The sequence below is a fragment of the Giraffa tippelskirchi genome, chromosome 8 (genome assembly GCF_054371585.1).
Source record: "Giraffa tippelskirchi isolate mGirTip1 chromosome 8, T2T-mGirTip1v1.2.pri, whole genome shotgun sequence".
NCBI lineage: Eukaryota > Metazoa > Chordata > Mammalia > Artiodactyla > Giraffidae > Giraffa > Giraffa tippelskirchi.
Window position 1 is genome coordinate 155543286 of NC_137282.1, and position 20250 is coordinate 155563535.

At 46.1% G+C, this 20250-nt stretch overlaps 1 protein-coding gene across 1 annotated transcript in view; it reads right to left on the reverse strand.

The window, feature by feature from the left end:
- The window catches only part of CD83 (CD83 molecule), a 176498-nt gene that overhangs the window by 86326 nt on the left and 69922 nt on the right, over positions 1-20250 (reverse strand). The gene's annotated exons all lie outside the window — the stretch shown is intronic.

Here is a 20250-nt window from a genome sequence, read left to right on the forward strand (position 1 = left end):
CATGGCAACACAGGCTCCACAGTTTTAACTCTTCCTCACCACGAGTAATAAAAAAAAGTAAGAAATGAACCTAGAGACTGTCATACAGAGTGAAGTAAACCAGAAAGAGAAAAACAAAGATCGTACCTCAACATGTGTAAGTGGAGTCAAGATAAATGGTATAGATGATCTTACTTGCAAAACAGAAATAGAGACACAGAGGTAGAGAACAAACATGTGGATGCCAAGATGGGAAACTGGTGGAGGGGGGAGAATTGGGAGACTGGGATTGATATATACACACTATTGATACTATGTATAAAATAAATAACTAGTGAGAACCTACTGTCTGGCACAGGGAACCCTGTTCAATGCCCTTGTGGTGACCTAAATGGGAAGGAAATTCAAACCATAAGGGATACATATATACGTATAGATGATTCACTTGGCTGTACAGCAGAAAGTAACACAACATTGTAAAGCAGTTACACCCTGGTAAAAATTCATTTAAAACATTTTTAAAATAAAAATAAAAAATAAAAATAAAGTAAGAAATTAAGGCGTGTAAGGAGGCCATAAGTCTTCCCTGGTGGCTCAGCGGTAAAGAACCCACCTGCCAGTGCAGGAGACATGGGGTCAGTACTGGGGTTGGGGAAGATCCCTTGGAGGAGGAAATGGCAACCCGCTCCAGTATTCTTGTCTGGGACATCCCATGGACAGAGGAACCTGGCGGGCTGCTGTCCATGGGGTCACAAAAGAGTCAGACATGACCTAGTGACTAAACAACAACAAAAAATGACCCACTAGTGACTCTCTTCTCTGAAGAACAACATTCCTTAAAATGGTGCAACAAATTAGAAATCCAACTTGTGGCAAGATTTTAAAAAGTCGAACTCCTACACTCAAAGTTAGCATTGCCTTGCACAGAACCATCCACTGTGGCTCAGTTTAATCTTGGCTCTTTAGCTTACACGCTTCCTCTCCTAGTTCCCCAAATGTTAGATCTGTATTTTCTTAGTAGTGCTATCACTTTTGAGGCTCTATAGAGCTATGTGTTTAAAAGAGAAAGAAAAGAAGAAAGGGAGGGGGGAGGGAAGAAGGAAGGAAAAAGGAAGGAAGGAAAAAGAAAAGAAAAGCCTCTTGTTTGGCAGGACGGCGTGTTACTTCTGCTTTGAAGTTCCACCAATTAGCCTCAGCACATGGCTTCTCTTGGCAGCCTTCTGCTTCCCATCACAGATGGTATGGAAAAGTCTGACTGCTGACTTTCTGGCTCTCCTTTCCTATTTCCTCTCTCCACAGCTAATTTAAGAAAGTCTACGTGATACCAGGACAACTGTCAGCCCCACCTCGTTTCCCCTGCCTTGGCCGTCTCCAGCCCCCCACGGCCACGGCTGGTCCCCTCCAGCCCCCGAGCCTGACCTGACAGCGACAGGGAAGAATCAGCCTCCTTCACCAGTGGCATGGGATTAAGTGACACCCCTAGAGGGGGGGACCCGTGACCCTGAACTTCAGGGCTCCTCCAAGATCCAACTACCTCAAGTCTGAGCATCTGCGTCCTCACAGGTTGGGTCCAGTCTGTGGAGCCAGGCTATTTCGTAGTGCACCAGTACCTCACTCACCCTGGGCAGGAAAGTCCCAAAGTCTCCATACAGCTCAGAAGCCAAATCCTGGGTCTCCCCATCGCACCCTGTGGAGGCCACTGATTTCCGGATGCTTATCAGCAAGTAGACAGGATTCAACAAGCTCTCGCCATGTAGCCCCGCCTGTGACTGAGCCTGCCCAGGCCAGCATCTCCACCTGGGGGCTTGCCTAGTCCACACCCGCACTTCCTTCACTTAGCTCCCAGGACGCAGGAGCCAGCTCCCGGGGCAGGCAGAGCAGAACAGAGCCTTCTGCTGGATGGGAAGGAGCAGGAGGGATGAGGCAAGACACACTCCCAGCAGTTCCTAGGGACAAAGCCCAATCTGAGTCTGGGAATTGAAAGAAAGGAACCGCTTTCCAAGCTTTGCAGGTAAAGGGACAAAAACTCCTTACTGTTGGCTACGTGACAGAACCCCACTGCTGCCAGGGAGGGGCAGAGAGAGAGAGAAAAATTTATTCCAAGAATTGGCTCATTGATTGTGAAGACTGGCAAGTTCAAGATCTGCAGAGTAGGCCAGCAGGCTGGAGACCCAGAGAAGAACTGATGCTGAAGCTTGAGTTCTAAAGGCAATCTGCCAGCAGCACTCCCTCTTTTCCCAGGAAGGTCATTCTCTTTTCTATTAACACCTTCAACTAATTAGATGGGGCTCACCATCTCCAGGAGATAGTGAAGGACAGGGAAGCCTGGCGTGCTGCAATCCATGGAGTCGCCAAGAGTCAGACATGACTTAACGACTGAACAACCACTACCACCACCCACCTTATGGAGGGTAATCGGCTTTACTCAAAGTCCACTGATTTATATATTAACCTCATCTAAAACAAGCCTTCACAGAAACATCTAAATAATATTCGATCAAATATCTGGGTACTTTGGCTCAGCAAGCTGACACCTAAAATTAATCATCACCAACATTGCATCCCAGCTTCTCTTCCCATCATGCTTCTATATGGGCTTGTCTCCCGGCCACTCAGAGACTAGCGATGGTTCCCTGGACGCACAGGGAACTTCCAAAGCACTGGGCCCTTGTCCATCCCTGCGTAATCCCAGAGCCGTGTTCCTGTGTATCAGTATATTTCATCACAATTAGTGTTCATCTGCCCGTCTGCTCAGTGCACTCGGACATCCTCAAAGGGGAAGAGAGATTCCATCTCTCACTCATCGTGTTCCCGGCATCTAACATAGTAGTTGGAACTTGAAGACTTTCAGTGGATGTCTATGGAGCAAAAATTGGTCCAGAAAGCTGAAGACCCACACCAAAGATAAGGGTTGCTGAGATAACTAGGGACTGAGATGGACAAGGAGGGGGAAATTCAGAAAGTCACAGTGAAGCCCAGAATCACTTCTGGCTTTGGAAATCCCGGAAGCCTTCATCAAGGAAATAGCATTTGAATTGTGCTTCTCAGAATGGTGGGATTTCAACAGATAAGGATGGAGGAAGGGCATTTCAGTGGAGGCAAGGCCTTCAACAAAAACCCTGAGGTGGGATGATGCAGAGAATGTTCAGGAAAGAATGGAGAGAGTTACACGCAGGCCGGGAAGGAGGCTGGAAAGGCAGCAGGGGCCTGATGCTCACAGGCTGCAATGCCAGGCTTGGCGCGCTGGATGTATGCGGATGCGGTTGTATTCAGATCGGAGGCTGTCTACATCCGGCAGGTGTTGGGGAGTGACATGATGGTTCAGGACGGGCTGTCACTTCTGTCTCTGCCTAGAAAGTTATTCGAGCGAGGTCGCTGAGGTGCCAGTCCTGGGAGGTGAGCTCACTGATGCCTGAGTGAATTGAATGCCAGGGGTGGGCAAGGGATGCCGCCCTCACTGTCATTCATTTGTAAACCCTAGGCGGGGCCAGAGATCTGACTGCTTCCTTTACATTTAGCGGTGTCATTTAGACACCGTCGCCGGAAAGCAGGAAAGGAACACGTTCCAAATGCTGAATGACCAAAACAATGGTTGGGCTTTAGTCCTGGCTGCAAATGCAAGCAAACAAAAGGATGTGCGGGATGATGTCATTGAGAGCGTCTCTAATGTGGGTAGAAAGGTGGGGGTCGGGAGCTGGGGGCTGGCGTCCACACTTCAGCAAGGCCTGGGCAGGCTGGACTTCACGGCCTCTCCTCTGTAGCTTCGGGATGACCATGGTCTGTCTGACAGCCCCAGGCTGCCAGCCTCGATACAGGGAGAAGCAGAGCCCGGTTCACTCCCTGGAGATCCACCCAGGGAGGCCGGGCAGGTGCAGTTGGGTGAGGGCACTGCTTGGTAGTACCCGGTCCTCCACTTCCACCTCCCTCTGTTGTTTTCCACTGAGTTCAGTCTTAAACATGATTGTGAAGGAAGACTTTGTCAGAACATACTTTCTAAACGATTTCCCTGGACCCTCAGCATCCAGAGAAGAGCAAGTCCCCACCAAGACCCTCGGATGCATCACAGCTGTTGGAATGCCTTGCCTGGGACCCCGGATATCACCTCCCCTGTGGGACTGAAAAAGGCTCGTGCCTGTTCTCTTGGTTCCCCCTACATCTGATGAGCTTGGCCGGCAGGTGCACCCCCAGCACCCCACGTACAGGGCTCCAGCTTCCTGGGCAGAGCTGGACATGCACACAAGTGTGTTGAGAGTCGGCAGAAAGTTCCAGGCATGAAACACTCAATGCCAGTGTTCTGAGGTCCGGGGCAGAGCCTGCCCCACTGTGTGTCACCCCAGGCAGTGGGGACAGACGCTCCCTGGGCAGGTGGGGCGCTCTACTCCAGCCCTCTTTTATTTCTAACTGGGTTTTGGCTGCAGTGCTTTGGGGCAATTAAAGCAGAGCTTTAGGAAGGAGAAAGAAGGGCAGAGGACCCAACATCCTGGAATATTTCTTCTACTGAGATCTTTCAGTGAGGAAAAATATGGACAAAATGATTTTTCCACTAAAAAAAAAAAGTAAAGAAAAAAATCCTAGCAGGAGATTAAGAAAATGAATGAAAGGCTTATTAAGCACAGAAGTATTTTGTTTACTCCCTGCAGGCTGCATTTCACAATTATTACCTTTCTTTCTTTAACAAAAAACCCAGTCAAAGGATAGGATAAATTGTCAGCCTGCAGCCTCATAAAGCTTTCCTGAGCAGACCTTCTCCAGAAAGACCAGGTGGCAGTCTTTGGAGCTCTGATTCTTCCAGTCAGACAGCAAGTGGCAGGTAATTCCAAGGATGGTGTCCAGGGTCCCCTGATTTCCTAAGACAAAGCTTGTGGAACGTTTAAAAACTCCTCCTCCTGGAAAGAAAAAAAGCCCCATACAACAACAACATTGGATTCTGACCCCTAAGAGCCAGGGAGGGAGGGGCACCCTTCCTTCTGGCAAAGGCCTGTGTAGGCAGAAAGGTCCCTCCAGCTCAGCCATCCTGTATCCCATTGCCCCCGGGCTGTGAAGGGTGACAGTTATGGGGAGGATCCTACACTGGGCACTGAAACAAGAAGAGTAGGTGCTTCGGGTGGATTCATTCACTGAGATGGACAAGACTGAAGGAAAAGTTTAATGTGAATAATAATCTGGCTCTTAGGAGCAGAAACATATCCAATCTAGCTTAAGTGCAAATTAAAGAAACAAAGGATTTGTAAGGTTGCTACCCACCAATCTACCCATAATAAAACCTGATATTAAACCCACCAAAAATAGAAAACAGTAGACCCATCCACTGCTCTATCTGACTTAGTCCTCACTCTGGCCCCACAGGTTAAGGAGGTACTATGATTATCTCCATTGTCCACATAGAAAAGAGAAGCCCAGAGCAGTTAAGTAACTAGCCCAAGCTTACACAGCTAGTAGAATTAGAACTGAGGACTGTCTGAGCCCAGAGCCTAAGACTGCAACCTTTTTATAATTAGCTGCCTCATGGGCTGGCCTGAGTCTTGCCATCAGCTCCTTCCTATCCAAGCCCTGCCACTTAGGATCAGGGAACAGGGAGAGGAACATGGGTGAGCAGAACAGCCAGAGTCTAAGAACAGGGGGAAATAACGGGGACACAGACATAGGCAGACCATACCCCAGACATTCCTCCAGCAAAGATGCCACGCCTAACCCACACCTAACCCATGGGGGTGGCTGCCTTTCTATGACTCCAACTAGCCATAGATAATTTTTTGCCCAAATATTCTGGGTCTTACAATCGTAAAACAGAAACATCAAGCCTCATGAGATGCAGCATAAGATGACAAATTCAATACATGCGACCTCCTCCTTCCTCTCCCCTTTGACTGTGCTGAGATGCGGCAGGGAACAGGGAGGATATTTGCAAATGATATTGCTTTTTTCACCCTCTTGACTCACCTCTGTCCAGTTATCTGGAAAATGAAAGGGGAATTGCCAGGGACAAAACAAATAGGGGAGTATTGAAAATGTTTAATCATTTTTGATGATTCACTATGAAGGCCAGTCCATTGCCATACTGCAAGGTCACTGTGTTCCTGGAAACTCTAACAGTTGTTAAGTCGCTAAGTCGTGTCCGACTCTTTGCAACTCCATGGACTGTAGCCTGCCAAGCTCCTCTGTTCATGGGATTTCCCAGGCAAGAATACTAGAGTGGATTGCCCTTTCCCTCCCCAGGGGATCTTCCCAATTCAGGGATCAAACCCACATCTCTTGCATTGGCAGGCAGATTCCTGCATTGGCAGGCGGATTCTTTACCGATGAGCCACCTGGGAAGCCCCCCCCTCTCCAGAGACCTGAAAAATACTGATCTCAGCTTGGCAATGCACTGAGCTGCCCCAAGTCAGAAGCATCTTCTCCCACGCTGCACAAAAGAGTCAGTGTTGAAGGGTGCCCAACATGACAACACAGGATTTATGTAAGATCCAGCTAAAGTAACACAAGGTCCCACATGTAGCATCTCTGCCTTCATTAGTTGAGAAAGTGAGGGGATTCAAGGTCTCCATTTGTGTGATGAAGCCTAGCAAGACTTCTTTTTAGTCCTGAGTAACTCATTTTCGACATTGTTATGATTACTTTCCAAAAGCTTTGGAGGAAGACTCCAAGGATGCCAAATCTTCAATCAACTCTCTGGGGTGTTGGCTATGCGATACCTGGCAGCCTTCTCACCGGCAGGGCAGTGGGAAGACAAACGGTGGTTTCTTATTACTGGGAGCAGTGGGGTGTCAGGATGGCTCAGGGGCTGGCGGTACTTCAACCAAAGTCTCAAAAATCCCCTTGCCTCTGTATGCCATTAATCCCTAATGAGAAAACAGCATTTACTTATCCCACACAGTCTCCAGGGAACACAAGTACAGAAAATCTATTCTGATGCACAGGATCAAAAGACCTACTTTGGAAGTTGCGTGTGCACGCTAAGCCGCTTCAGTCGTGTCTGACTCTTTGCAACCCCACAGGCTGTAGCCCACCAGGCTCCTCTGTCCATGGGGATCTCCAGACAAGAATACTGAAGTGGGTTGCCATGCCCTCCTGCATGGGATCTTCCTGACTCAGAGATCGAACCTTCGTCTCTTGTGTCTCCTGCATTGGCAGGTGGGTTTCTTCACCACTGATCCACCTGGGAAGCCCCCTCTAATCCTGTAGTGCATTCAGCTGAACCCCATTCCTGGGGCTGCTCCAGCCCCGCACCCTACCTCTCTCTAATGGAAACATACTAGGATGTAGCTGATGCTTTCTCTCTGCTCTACATCACCAAAAAAAAAAAAAAAAAAGTCACAAGAGCACCGAAGAAAGGAGAGCTCTAGAGAGAAAGTAAGCAGCTGTCAGAGCAATTTATACAAGCAATTTATACACTCAAATATTGGTCTACTCCCAAAATCTACAAAAGCCTATTTATAAATCAGCAGTTGAATTGCTTGGGAGCACCTTTGCACAAATAAATGCTGACCGGGAACATCAGTCCGCAGTAGAAAAAGATCCTGAAGGGACGAATGATGATCTGCAGGTAGGAAGGAATGATTCATGGCACTGCTTTCAGCTAGACCGTCCCCTGCCCTGCTTTGAAACAAGCTAATTTAAATATTCATTCGTGGCAGCCGTTCTACTTTTTGTTTCCACCGTATGACTTCCTTTTGGGAAATGTTCTTCCTCACCCCCTGTGACTTCCCAGAGCTGCCAGTCCTTCATCTGTCCGGCCTTAATGCCTTCTGCGTACGGGAAGGAACATGACCTGTGCCTGTGTCTGAGGTGGGGTGGCTGCCAAGATGACCCACCCCCATGACCTTGCCTCCTTGCACAGCGCCACACCATCAGGGGACCAGAGCTGGGCCATGTGATCAACAGAAAACAAAGGAAACGATGGGATGTCACTTCCAAGATTAGGTTGTAAAAGACTGTGTCTCCTCTATTGGGTTTGTTCTCTCCCCCTCTCCTCTCCTCTTTCCCTCCTGGATCGGTCACTCTGGGGGAGCCAGCTGCCACGTGGAAAGGACACTCAGGTGAGCTCAGGAGAGGCCATTTGGGGAAGCCCACAAAGAACCTCATGGACAAGCAAGCTTAGAAGCGGCTGGTCCAGCCCCAGGTGAGCCTTGACAAGACGGCAGCCCTGGTCGACAACCTGACTGCACCCTTGTGAGAGACCCTGAGTTAGAGCCACCCAGCAAAGCTGGAGGCAGATTCCTGCCCCAGAGAAATTATTTGAGATAATGAAGGTCTTAAGCTGCTAAATATGGGAGCAATTTGTGATGAAGCAACAGATAGCAAATAAGCCAATCAGACTCTGCCAAACTCCTGAACGCATCGAACACCGTCCTTGGTCCAGGGGTGGAAACACAATCTAAGCAGAGCCAGCAGGTTTCCTTATAAGGACTGACATGGAGACCAAAAGAACTAAGTTTCCCTGATGGCTCAGTAGCAAAGAATCCGCCTGCCAATACAGGAAACACAGGTTCTATCCTTGGGTGGGGAAGATCCCTTGCAGTAGGAAATGGTAAGCTACTCCACTATGCTTGCCTAGAAAATCCCATGGACCAAGAAGCCTGGCAGGCTACAGTCCATGTGGTCACAAGAGTCGGACACCGCTTAGCGACTAAAAGCAAAAAACAAACAAAACCAACAGAACCAACAGAACCATGCCTGCTTCCTCATTCAACCATCCGTTCATTCCAATAATAATGACTGAGGCTTTTCTATGTGCAAGTTACAGACTGAGATCCTGGGGGATCTATAGTTAAAGGTGGCACATTTCAGAAGGAAATGTAATTACCAATTACAACGCAGAGTGATATGAGGTATTTATACACACACACTTCTTTTAATGCTGAGGAAACAAAAAGGAGGAACATCAGCTGAGTCCAGGAGGAGGGAGTCTGGAAAGACCTCAGACAGGTATAAAAGGAAATTGATAACTTCTAAAGGACTGTCTGGAAATGCCAGCGAGAGGGCAGAGGAGCCTTGCTTGACAAACAAGTGACCCATTGCACAGGCCAAAGCTTTTCATCTATCCTAGTCCTGGTTGTGGAGGCCGAGATCAGAGTGATCTGAGACTCACTTACGGGTCATTCGGGAAAACACAGAGTAATAAGACAAAGCGGCCCTGATCCGACAAACTGTCTCTTATAAAGGCACCCAGGTCGTTCTCCTTCTCCATTTCTTCATGATTTCTAGTATTTCATCTTGAGAAATAAGCCTCTATTATTAAAGCCACTCTGTTTTCAAAAAGCGATTTTAAAAAAAATAAAGAATAAGATATTCTTTCCTAACCAGACTCAGGTCAGAGTGAGCAAGATCATTTTTCTCATTCCTGACGTTTCTGCATCTCCTTTGCCTGGCGTGCAGAATTAAGGGAGGAAGTTACATGCTATTAATTGGTGCACTGCAATAACCCTGCTTCCTATGAAGGGAAGTACAGAGTGCTGAATGTTAAGGAAGCTCTCAATCTCTTGTGAACACGCAGGCTGAGTCTTGGGAATAAGTGAAGAAAGAAGTAGCCGCTGGATTTTTTTTCTAGAGACTTCTAAACATTCCCCCAAGTAACACCCCAACCCAGAAGTCTCCAGACCATCCATCAATCACATCATATTATCAATCGGGGGGACTATGAGAGCAAAGCATAGTTTCAGGCCCCAGAGGAAAGCACAGGGAAAGAGAGTCTGCCCTTGTTCTCAAAAAACTTACAGTCTTATTAGGGACACCATCAGGAAATGACCAGAGCCTATGTCTCAGAACTGGCTGAACCACAGTGAGAGAACAGTCAGGAGGCTGTCCACGGATGCCTGCCGGGGCCTTGAGTGAAATGGATAGAATCTGACCAAGAAGAGAGAAGGAGGAACACTTTCCTGAAGTCCAGAAGATCAGAGGCTAGAGTAGAATCAGAGGAGCGTTGTGAACCAGATGCAGGAGCAGCCACAGGCCAGGGTCCAGCTCTACACCTACTGCCCATCAGCCTCAAATACACACTTCTTCACCTGCTCTGTGATAAGAAAGCTTTAAGCACTTCTCCTGTGCAGCAAATGCAATATTAAGCTTTGTCAGCAAAGAGCTCTGCAAGAGGCATGCAAGGGGAAGGGGCTTCTCTTCCTGGCTCTAGGGTGATGCTGTCTTCTTCCCGCCTTGGGTTGCGTGGCACCCAGCAGCTGGTCACTGGTGTGCACCAGCCTCATCACCCCCATCATCTAGCCCCTGTGCACTCACGGTGATCACCTGGGGAAGATGATCAATGCCAACTTGCGTCGACTGGCTGTGGGACTGGAGAGTCCAATGAAGAATGGGCAGGATCTTGTGGTGGACTGCATCCAAACAAGAGAGGATTCTGGGGAAGGAGTGGGGAGGGAAGCAGTAATTATTTCCAGGAAACCCCCCTCAAGAAAGAGGACACAAGGAACTTCCCTGGTGGTACAGCAGTTAAGACTCCACGCCTCCAACAAGGGGGACGTGTTTTAATCCCTGGTCAGATAACTAGGGCCCCACATGACATGTGGCACAGACAAATCAAAAAATACAAACCACTCACCAGGAGATATTCTGGTATATGCTGTTTAATGATTGATATCAAGAATATATAGAAATTATACACACACACACATATATATATATACTACAAAATTGTTATTCAACTATATTCTGCAATTCTGTGCACACTCAGTCATATCTGACTCTTTGCAAACCCATAGTCTGTAGCCCACCAGGCTCCTCTGTCCATGGGATTCTCCAGGCAAGAATACTGGAGTGGGTTGCCACGCCCTTCTCTAGGGGATCTTTATGACCCAGGGATCGAATCTTCATCTCCTATGTCTCCTGAATTGGCAGGCAGGTTCTTTACCACTAGTGCCACCTGGGAAGCTTGATCCACTATACTCCAATATATAAAAAAATTTGAAGTAAAGTTGGGAGAAAAAAGAAGACATGAGGGAGGGGAAGAATTGGCCTCTCTCCCCCCAGCTTCCTTACTTATAGGGTAGACATACTAACTCCCACCATAGAGTGTGGGCTTAAGGAGTCAACGCAACACACTGAAAAGATATATGGAATTTGGACATGCTCGTCATGTGGGAAAGCAGAGTGCAGGGACGGGCACCCCATGGGCAGGCTCGGGCCTCTGTGGGAGGAGAGAGATGGATGGGGCTGGCTGCAGGGACAGGGCTCCTGGCACCCAGAAAAGGAGGGAGCAGCAGGAGGGCACAGGCCCTGGGCAGGGAGGCGGGCCTGCTAGTGATGAGAGGAAGTCAGCAAGGACGGCGTGGTACCATCCTCCCACGGCTTCACCTGGGGCTGGTGAGCTTTTGAAATTTCAGACTAATCGTAGCAATACATTTAGTGGTTGTCCCGTGTACTTTTCGGCAGGACAGGCTCATTGCATTGGGTCATTCAGAGTGACCTTTTTTAATGGTAACCTATGACCTTACACTGCTGGGTCAGAGGTCACCCCTGCTCTGGGGTCACGCCCAGAAGTCAGGAGAAAATGCCTGTTAGGGAACTTCCTGCCTCTATTTTTTTTTTTTTTTTTAAATCTGTGATCTTAGAAAATTCCCTGCAGGTTAATTAAAACCTTTACATTGCAGCCTCTGGTGTGTTGTGCTAAATATATTTGTTGGTTGGGATGTCAACAGCAACTGATATTAGTGCAGATCTTAGCAACATCAAAGGGTTGAGAAAAAGAAGAGGGAAGAAACCACAAATACCACACACCACAGCTGAATCACTGCCTCGCCTTCAGTGCTTATTAAAATCATCTAACTGTACACAGGAAGCACTTTATTAAAAGCCTTCAGGTAAATAAACATATTCAAACAGGGCACACTTTTAAATAAAGCACTCCAATCTTCACACATGTTTATGAGAATATGATCACACATTGACTGTGTCGAGTCATTGACAAATATAATGTGACAAAAATGATTATATGTGAAATTCTTTGGTAACCCCCCTGAACACACACACACACACACACACACACTCCAGACAAGAGACTGAGCAGACTCATTCATCACCCTCTATCATAAAATTAAAAGAAAGAATCAGGATATTAGTCAAGAGTTTCAATCTCTTGAGCCAGAATTCTAACCTTTATTGAAATTCTAAATCTGATGATGATGATTTTTTAAAAAGGTTCCAAAACAAAAAACAGGATTTTTCAGAATGATGCATTTTAAAGTGTTTTCTTTTTCTCCCCTTTGAAGGTCAGCCCCATTCAGACTTAGCCTACCACTAACACACAATCTCTCATGAAAGAGGTTTATGTTAATTAGAGCCAACTCCCTTGGTTTATCAATAAGTAGTTACTATTAAAAACAAATTTCATTAAGTCCCTCTCCAAAGTTCTGAACTCTCTGCTTCTGTTAATTACCTAACGATTGTGCAGTGTGTTAGGGACCCACTTGGAAACACCAGAAGGAATGTTAGAGTCAGTTAGCACTTGCTTACTTGGCTTCTGCAGGAGTCAATGTGCAGGGAAATAGACCTTGAACAGTCTTATGAGGGAATCCAAGCCTGGCCGTCCCTTGTGGGTAATTCTTGGAGGCCACCACAATCCCACTGCCCTGTCCCCTCTTCGGTCTCTGTCAGATGCCTCCCCTCATCACCACATCTCGGGGCTGTCCCACCCTCGCTGTCCCATGCGCTCAGCCTACCCCCCTGACCTGGGTCCAACCACAGGAAGCTGAGCACATGCCTAAGAAGTGTGCTATTAAGCTGGGTGACTGGATAGGCTAAACTCAGATGAGCCACTTCCTGATCTCTGAGTAAACTGGCAGTCCTACTAAAAAAAAACAATCAAAAAGTGGATAATGGAAATTCTGTGGAAAACCAGAAAGAGAGAAAAACAAGGAAAATCAACTGTAAGTGGTGAGCAAGTCACCAGTACTGAACCTTGTCTCTCATGATTTAGAATCCTAGACTCTCAGGATTGGATGGAAATTTAAAGCTTGATGTATTAGGTAAGGTGACTGCTAGCTGCTAAAACAAATAAACCCAGAAATCTCAGTGACTTACAATAAAAGTTTAAAACAGCAAAGAAAGTTGGAGAGAGTAGTCTTTGGGGAGAGAGAAAAGAGGTTAGTGAGCAACCCGCCCAGCTCTACCATAGTTCCCTAGGACCATCTTTCAAACCTCCCTTTAAGCACCCACACAAGCACGGTGCACCTGTCTTTGAGCTCCTCCAGGGTGAGCATCTCATCCCCAAGTGGAAAGCATGTTGCATACTCAGGGCTCGGCCGAACGAGCCAGTGGAATATCTGATGGTTGCGTAGGTCCTGCCTCTACTTCCTTTATCAGAAGAGAGATATTTGAGTATGAGCTTAACAACTCCACTGGGAGTTAATTCTGAACTGACCCCAGTATGGTCAGAAATTCAGGCTCTACAAACATAAGACCACTGGAAACTCTGAAAGACAGTCCAGTTTGCTTCTGGAAGGGTTGTTGGTCAGTCAGCATAAATAAAGACGTAGAGCATCTTTTGAATATCGAAGGCTCATGAGTCACAGCATGTCATTGTTAAAAAAATCAATACATAATTGGCTCTTGTCCCTTGGTTTATAGGAATGTTGGGATGCTTTGTAAACTGCAAAACTGTTGTTGTTTAGTTCTACCGCCCAACTCTTTAAGACTCCACGAACTGTAGCCAGCCAGGCTCCTCTGTCCATGGGATTTCCCAGGCAAGAATACCGGAATGAGTTGCCATTTCCTCCTCCAGGGGATCTTCCCGACCCAGGGATCAAACCCTCATCTCCTGCATTGGCAGGTGGATTCTTTACTGCTGAGCCATCAGGAAAGCCTGTAAAGCTCTATATACTCAGGTAAAAAAAAAAATGTGACTGTTGATTTTCAAAAACAAGGGCTTCCCTTGTGGCTCAGCTGGTGAAGAATCTGCCTACAATGAGGGAGACCTGGGTTCGATCCCTGGGTTGGGAAGATCCCCTCTATTCTGGCCTGGAGAATTCCATGGACTGAGCGGCTTTCACTTTGTCAAAAACAAATACATACTAATTTCAAGCCCATTGTGTAAAAGGTCTATCAGTAAATCCATTCTTCCTTGGGAAGACTGAAGAAAATAAACACAACACAGACAAACTCCCTTAGCACAGTCTGCCTATTTATTACCATCTCTATGGACATTTACTTTCACACCTCTTAAGAGTTTCCCACTCGGAGCATCAGTCCTAAGAACATGATCTTGAATCTGTACACAGGTTACTGCTGTAGCCAAGTGTGATCATGCTGGGAAGCCTGTCACCTTGTTGAGAGTCAGATTGCTCTGTAATACATGATGTGCTAATCCCTGACAACAATTGTATCTGTGAAGGCCAATAGTAAAATGCCATGAAAGAGCAGGTGGAGAGATTTTAACCGTCGGAAATGAATTTTATCAGGGAAAAACCCGGCTTCAGGATTAAAGGGGAAGAAGAGTACAGTGGACAGGCCCCGCTCCACAGGATATTTTTTCTGTCCTAAATTAGAGGGAGGCTTTATCCCTCAGCCCAGACAGCCCCATTTTTCTGAAGACGTTCACAGACGACAGACAGACAGACAGACGCCATTTGTCAGGGAGCAACAATGCTGATATTTGAATAGGGGACGCCCTGCCTGTTTCAAACATATGCATGAGCTTAACGGAGACAGGCGCGGGGAGGGCTTTGAAGTGCAGCTGATGACGTCTGCACTGTGGCCGTGGCACTGGGCTGCGAGGGAAGGCTGGGGACAGTGAGCACAGCAGGCGTGCAGCCATCTTGGGGGGTGGCCTCTGGGGGGTGAGGAGGATGGCCATGCTGCTGGCCTGGGGCTGTGTCTTCCGGAGGGGGCCAGTAGGAACGAAAATAGCTCTGATAGCAGATGCAGAAAAAGATCTGAGGCTGTTAGACTCAAAATTAGCCTATCTCCTGTATTACCTGAATTCAAGTGCATTTTAGAGAAAAGTAATGATCTTCACAGCAATTTCACTGAAGGAACTTACTTGTAATGATATGGAAATGTTCATTTCCAGAATGCTACTGATAAATTCCACACACACACACACCCCAAAAAAACCCACAACTTTTTTTTAAAAAAAAGCTCTTCATTTCCGAATTTTTCTCTCTAGCATGAAATGTGGTAAATTCTACTCAACCAAGAGTATACTTTGCTATTTGAGGCTGACAGCTACTTCAAAGATCTTGATAATGCCAGTGTTTACAGGATTACTATCAAATGCAAATGTCTAAGGGGATGCACTTGGTTTTTACCAAGCCCACAAAAGCTTGTACAACAGGAAAACAGGGAAAAAGAAGTCTTCTTTTCTAATGAACTCAGAGCATTTTAACGTATTCCCAGGTAAGAGAAGCTTTATGAGACAGATGAGGTGGAAATCAGGGTATTCATTTCATAAAGGGATACAGAGAAACCCAGCAATTACTTTCCCAAAGCTTTATGGCACATTGCACAGTGAAATGGGGTGACAGGTCACCCAGGACCCACTGCAGATAAGCCCCTGGTGACACTAGGACATTAAGGCCCCTGACCCGAGGACTAGAAACCTGTTGATGCCCTAATTTTCTTCCCTGACTCCCTAGCCTTTATCTCAGAAAGATGCTTGAAAGTGCAAGAAGGGACTTGCTGTTCAGTAAAAGCTGGGCACAGAGAAAATACCTACTTAGAAAGGGATCTGTCTGATTGTTTTACAGACAAAGAGACTGAGGCCGAGAAGGCAAATGGCAGGGGGTAAGTGCAGAGCCGGGCAAGAACGCAGACTTCCAGATCCCTTCTCCCCGCAGAGGGAGAGACTGGAGGCTGAACCCCTCTTTTAAGTCCCCCTTCAACAACAAACAGCCAGGAGAGACTAGTCCCGGTTTTGGTAAAGGCTGTGTTATATCTGATCAAACTCCACTGAGAGTTCATCTCACTGACATTTCAATTTCTAAAATGTCAAAACATGTAAAGGATCGTGAAGTTAAATTAAATCTCAGGTGAGTTGGAGAAAATTGTCAGGCTTGAAAAAAGAAGACAGAGAGAAAGAGAAAGAACCCCCCTTAGTCTCTCTCACAGACAGCAAGCATCACAGTAGACAGTGCACTGGCTTCAGTAACAAGATTAAGGCAGCCACCCTGCAGAGGACTCCGCTTTCTTTACTGCTCCCTCCAAAATGTTCGGTGGAGAAATTCAACCACAACAGGACCAGAGTATTGGTAGAGGATGCTGAGATGGGGAGAGTCCTTGAGATGAAATCCATATATGGGGAAGAGTGAAATGAGGATGTAGGATAAAATAAGAATAATTGTGAAGTGAGTGAAAGTGTTAGTCGCTCAGTCATGTCCAACTCTTTGTGACCCCATGGACTGTAGCCCTCCAGGCTCCTCTGTCCATGGGATCATCCCAGCAAGAATACTAGAGTGGGTTGTCTTGCCCTCCTCCAGGGGATTTTCCCAACCCAGGGATTGAACATGGGTCTCCTGCATTGCAGGCAGATTCTTCACCATCTGAGCCACCAGAGAATCCCAAGAATAATTGTACTTAATAGAAATTCATTCCAAGGACTTCCCTGGAGATCCAGTGGTTAAGACATCACTTTCCAACACAGGAGGTTCTGATTCAATCCCTGGTCAGAGAGCTAAGATCCCATATGCCTTGGGGCCAAAAACCAAAACATAAAACAGAAGCAATATTGTAACAAATTCAATAAAGACTTTAAAAAATGGTCCACATCTAAAAAAAGAAAAAGAGACTCATTCCCTTCACCCTAAGGAAGCCATGAATCTAAGAAGCATGTTTTCCTTGGGAAAAAACAGAGAGACTGTATTAGGGAGGGAGGGAAGGAAGAAGGTATAGAAATTCTCATCATTAACATCCAGAAAGAGAAGAATAAAGAGGGAAGAGGAGGGAATGAACTCACCCTAAACTGTAAAGATACTCCCTCAACGCTGAGCTTCTAGAACATTCCAAGGCCCCTGCTTCCCCTATTTCGCCTGCCAGGCATGGGTTAAACACAGAGAAAATGTAAGAATCCCAAAGAGCAAATCAAGAAATCTTTTCATATGATAAGAAAAACCACAGGCGAGAAGAACAAAGTCTGACAAACTGTCATCAGGGAGTGAGTCTCAAGCTCTGTTTCTCTAGGGAGCGTGACATTCTCACTTTGTAAAAACCAGAAAAGGCAGATCGGGATGTGGAATTGCTGATGGCAAGCTGACAGCAGGACAAGTCAGGTAAGTGACAGATGGGGGTGCAGTAGCAAAGGAGAGGCAGGCACGGGGTGGGGGTGGGGAGGGTTCTCCTAAAACCATGTGCAGCGCTGGTCGTGACTTCCACTCATCTTGAAATTCAGGTCAGTTGGAAGATAAAAAGAGATATTTTTCTTTCTGAAAAAGAAAATGATTTTTTTTTTTTTTTTTTTTTGGAGCAAAATCTAAAACCTAAGCATAGAAAGTCAGGTAGAAAGAGTCCCAACTCCAAGATACAAATTTCCTCCTCTGCTCTGGGCTGTCATTTGTCACCCGTGGAGTCGCAGTGGGCGTCACCTCTTATTTGGGACAAAGAGACCCTCCTGAGACACGGTGTTAAAGGAGCTTTGGGATGCCATGATGAGTCCTTCTTGGAGCAGTGGAAAAGAAGAACCCAACTTTCTACCGGAAATGCCTCCCTCAAATGTAGCAAAGTAGATGTTTGTGCTCCTGATTTTTATGCCGCATAAAAGGAAGCGTAGAGAAGGCAGAGAAGGGCACATGGGTATGTGCCCACCACTGTGAATGCGGATACCCGAGGGATAGTCTTGGCTCCGCCCTGAGAATTTACCACTAGTAGACTCTGAGCTGTTCACCTAGGCACATTTAAGTAGCCTGGAGTCCTCTGTTTAGGTCATAAAGTAAGAATTTAATAAAAGGATTTTCCTGGACTTCCCTGGCGATTCAGTGGTTAGGATTGTATACATCCACTGCAAGGGGTATGGGTTGGATCCCTGCTCAGGGAACCAAACTCGCATAAGCTGTGTGTCATGACTGAAAAAAAAAAAGGAAGAAACTACAAACTCTGTAAAAAAAAAAAAAAAAGGGTGGGTGGGTGGGAGGGGTACTTTCCATTTTATGCATTCAGAAGAGTTTTCCATGGAGTTAGTCATGGCAGGGCAAGAAGAGCAGATTATGCTGAGGTCAGGGCAGCTTTCTTACAGCTGTCAACAGCTCCTCATCATTCATATCTGGAAGGCCCATCTATTTCTGTTGCTATGGAAATTTGCAGTGGGTTGAGGAAGTGCACAGACCTTTCCTTTCACCCCACAATTTGAATAAGAACATGTATGCTGATCTAAGCCTCAGCTATCACACATCTCTATATCAATTAAGAGATCTACTCAGATAGACATCTGAATCTTAAACCTCTCTCCATTCATGCTCCCCCAGCTCATCGATTTCCAGCAACAAAATAACACACTTCTTTTATCAATATAAATTAAAGACAGAAGTCTGCAGAACAGGTCTCCATCACTAGCAGCTTATGGATCATTTCTGACCTTCAATCTAAACTCTCATTTTCATCTCAACTTGGTCTCCTGAGCATGACTTCATTATGTCTGTAGCATATGATATGCACTAGAAGTGTAATGGCAGAAGAAAAATTGAAAAGTGGCCACTCAGCACTATTTCTCATACAAAGCTCCACAACCCAAACCATCTTTCTCAACCAACACTGAGTGAACTTCTTCAGCTGGCCAAGAACTAAGTCCAATAGGTTATATGACATGTGCATAGCACAGTCTTTGAGGTTCAGGAACATAGATTCTATGTCTACAGAAAGCTGAAGGTGGGATGAAGAAAAAGATAAAGGATAAAACAGGGACTGTTTTAAAGACATATGGAAAATACTGGCAACTATAAAGAAAAAATTTTATCACCTACACTCTATGAACTGCCAGTAATGACAATTAACATGTTGCCTCAATTCACTCCAGCTCTTTTCCTAAAATTTTCCTCTCTCCATAGTTGAAATTGTACTGAAAATATAAATTTATTTCCTGATGATTTTTCTTTTGACATTATAAGAATAATATTCCCACATTACCAGAGAAACCCCGCAGACAAGATTTTTTCCTAATTAGCTGTTTTGCGCTTGCCCTCCTGTGATACAATAATTCATCACATTTTAAATGCTTTTGCTTCAAGGTTTCATTAGGTTCTCATTAAGCAGGGATTGCAAATGATGTTCCAATGTGACCGCGTTTTGTGGGTGTTTGCTCTAAACGTTGAGTATGAGAAGGTGCTACTGGACTGTCCATCCACACATACACACCCAAGTTCAAAGCACAAAGAGTTAGCGTTGATGGGAACAGCCCACCCTTCAGATCACAAAAGTCAGTGCCGGGATTTCAGGCTGACAAATGCAGGGACAGAAAGCAGAGGGATTACTGGAAAAGTCAAATTAACGGCTGATCCAAAGCCCAGATTATACATCTATTAAGTACAATCAGGTCCAGGAATCTCTTGTTAGAGGTCGGCAAAGGCAGTAAGCAGTTGGTCCTCTATGGAGCTAAAGAAACGTGGGGAAGTCGTAAAAGAACTTCAGGGTTTAAAGAAAGGCATGTTTTTAAGCCTTCTGTAAGCCCAGACATGGGCGACACCAGGATTAGATGAGCGATGACCAAAAAAGGTTTAGAAACGGCATCAGTGGGGACTCATCTGGTGGTTCAGTGATTAAGACTCCATGCTCCCAGTGCAGGGGGCCCAGGTTCCGTCCCTAATCAGGGAACTAGATCCCTCATGCTGCAACTAAGAGCCCGCATGCCGCGACTAAAGGTCCTGCATGCTGCAGCAAAGATGCCAAGTGCCTAGGGCAGCCAATTTTTTTTTAAAGCATCAATGGCTATTATTAATAATTTTAATCAGATTCTTATATTTCTTGAATCAAAGTCAATCGAAGAATTGCATCATGTTCCCCCTCAAATCCATATATGGATGTCCTATCCCCACACTAGAATGGGACTCCATTTGGAAATAGTGTTGCTATAGATGTAATTATTAAGTTGAGGTTGTTGTTCTTCAGTAGCTAAGTCATGTCCAATTCTGTGACCCTCTGAACTGCAGCACTCCAGGCTTCCCTGTCCTTCACTATCTCCCGGAGTTTGCTCAGACTCATGTCCATTTAGTCAGTGAGGCTGTCTAACCATCTCATCCTCTCCTGCCCCCTTCTCCTCCTGCCCTCAATCCTTCCCAGCATCAGGGTCTTTTCCTGATGATTCAGAAAAGTCGACTCTTTGCATCGGGTAGCCAAAGTATTGGAGTT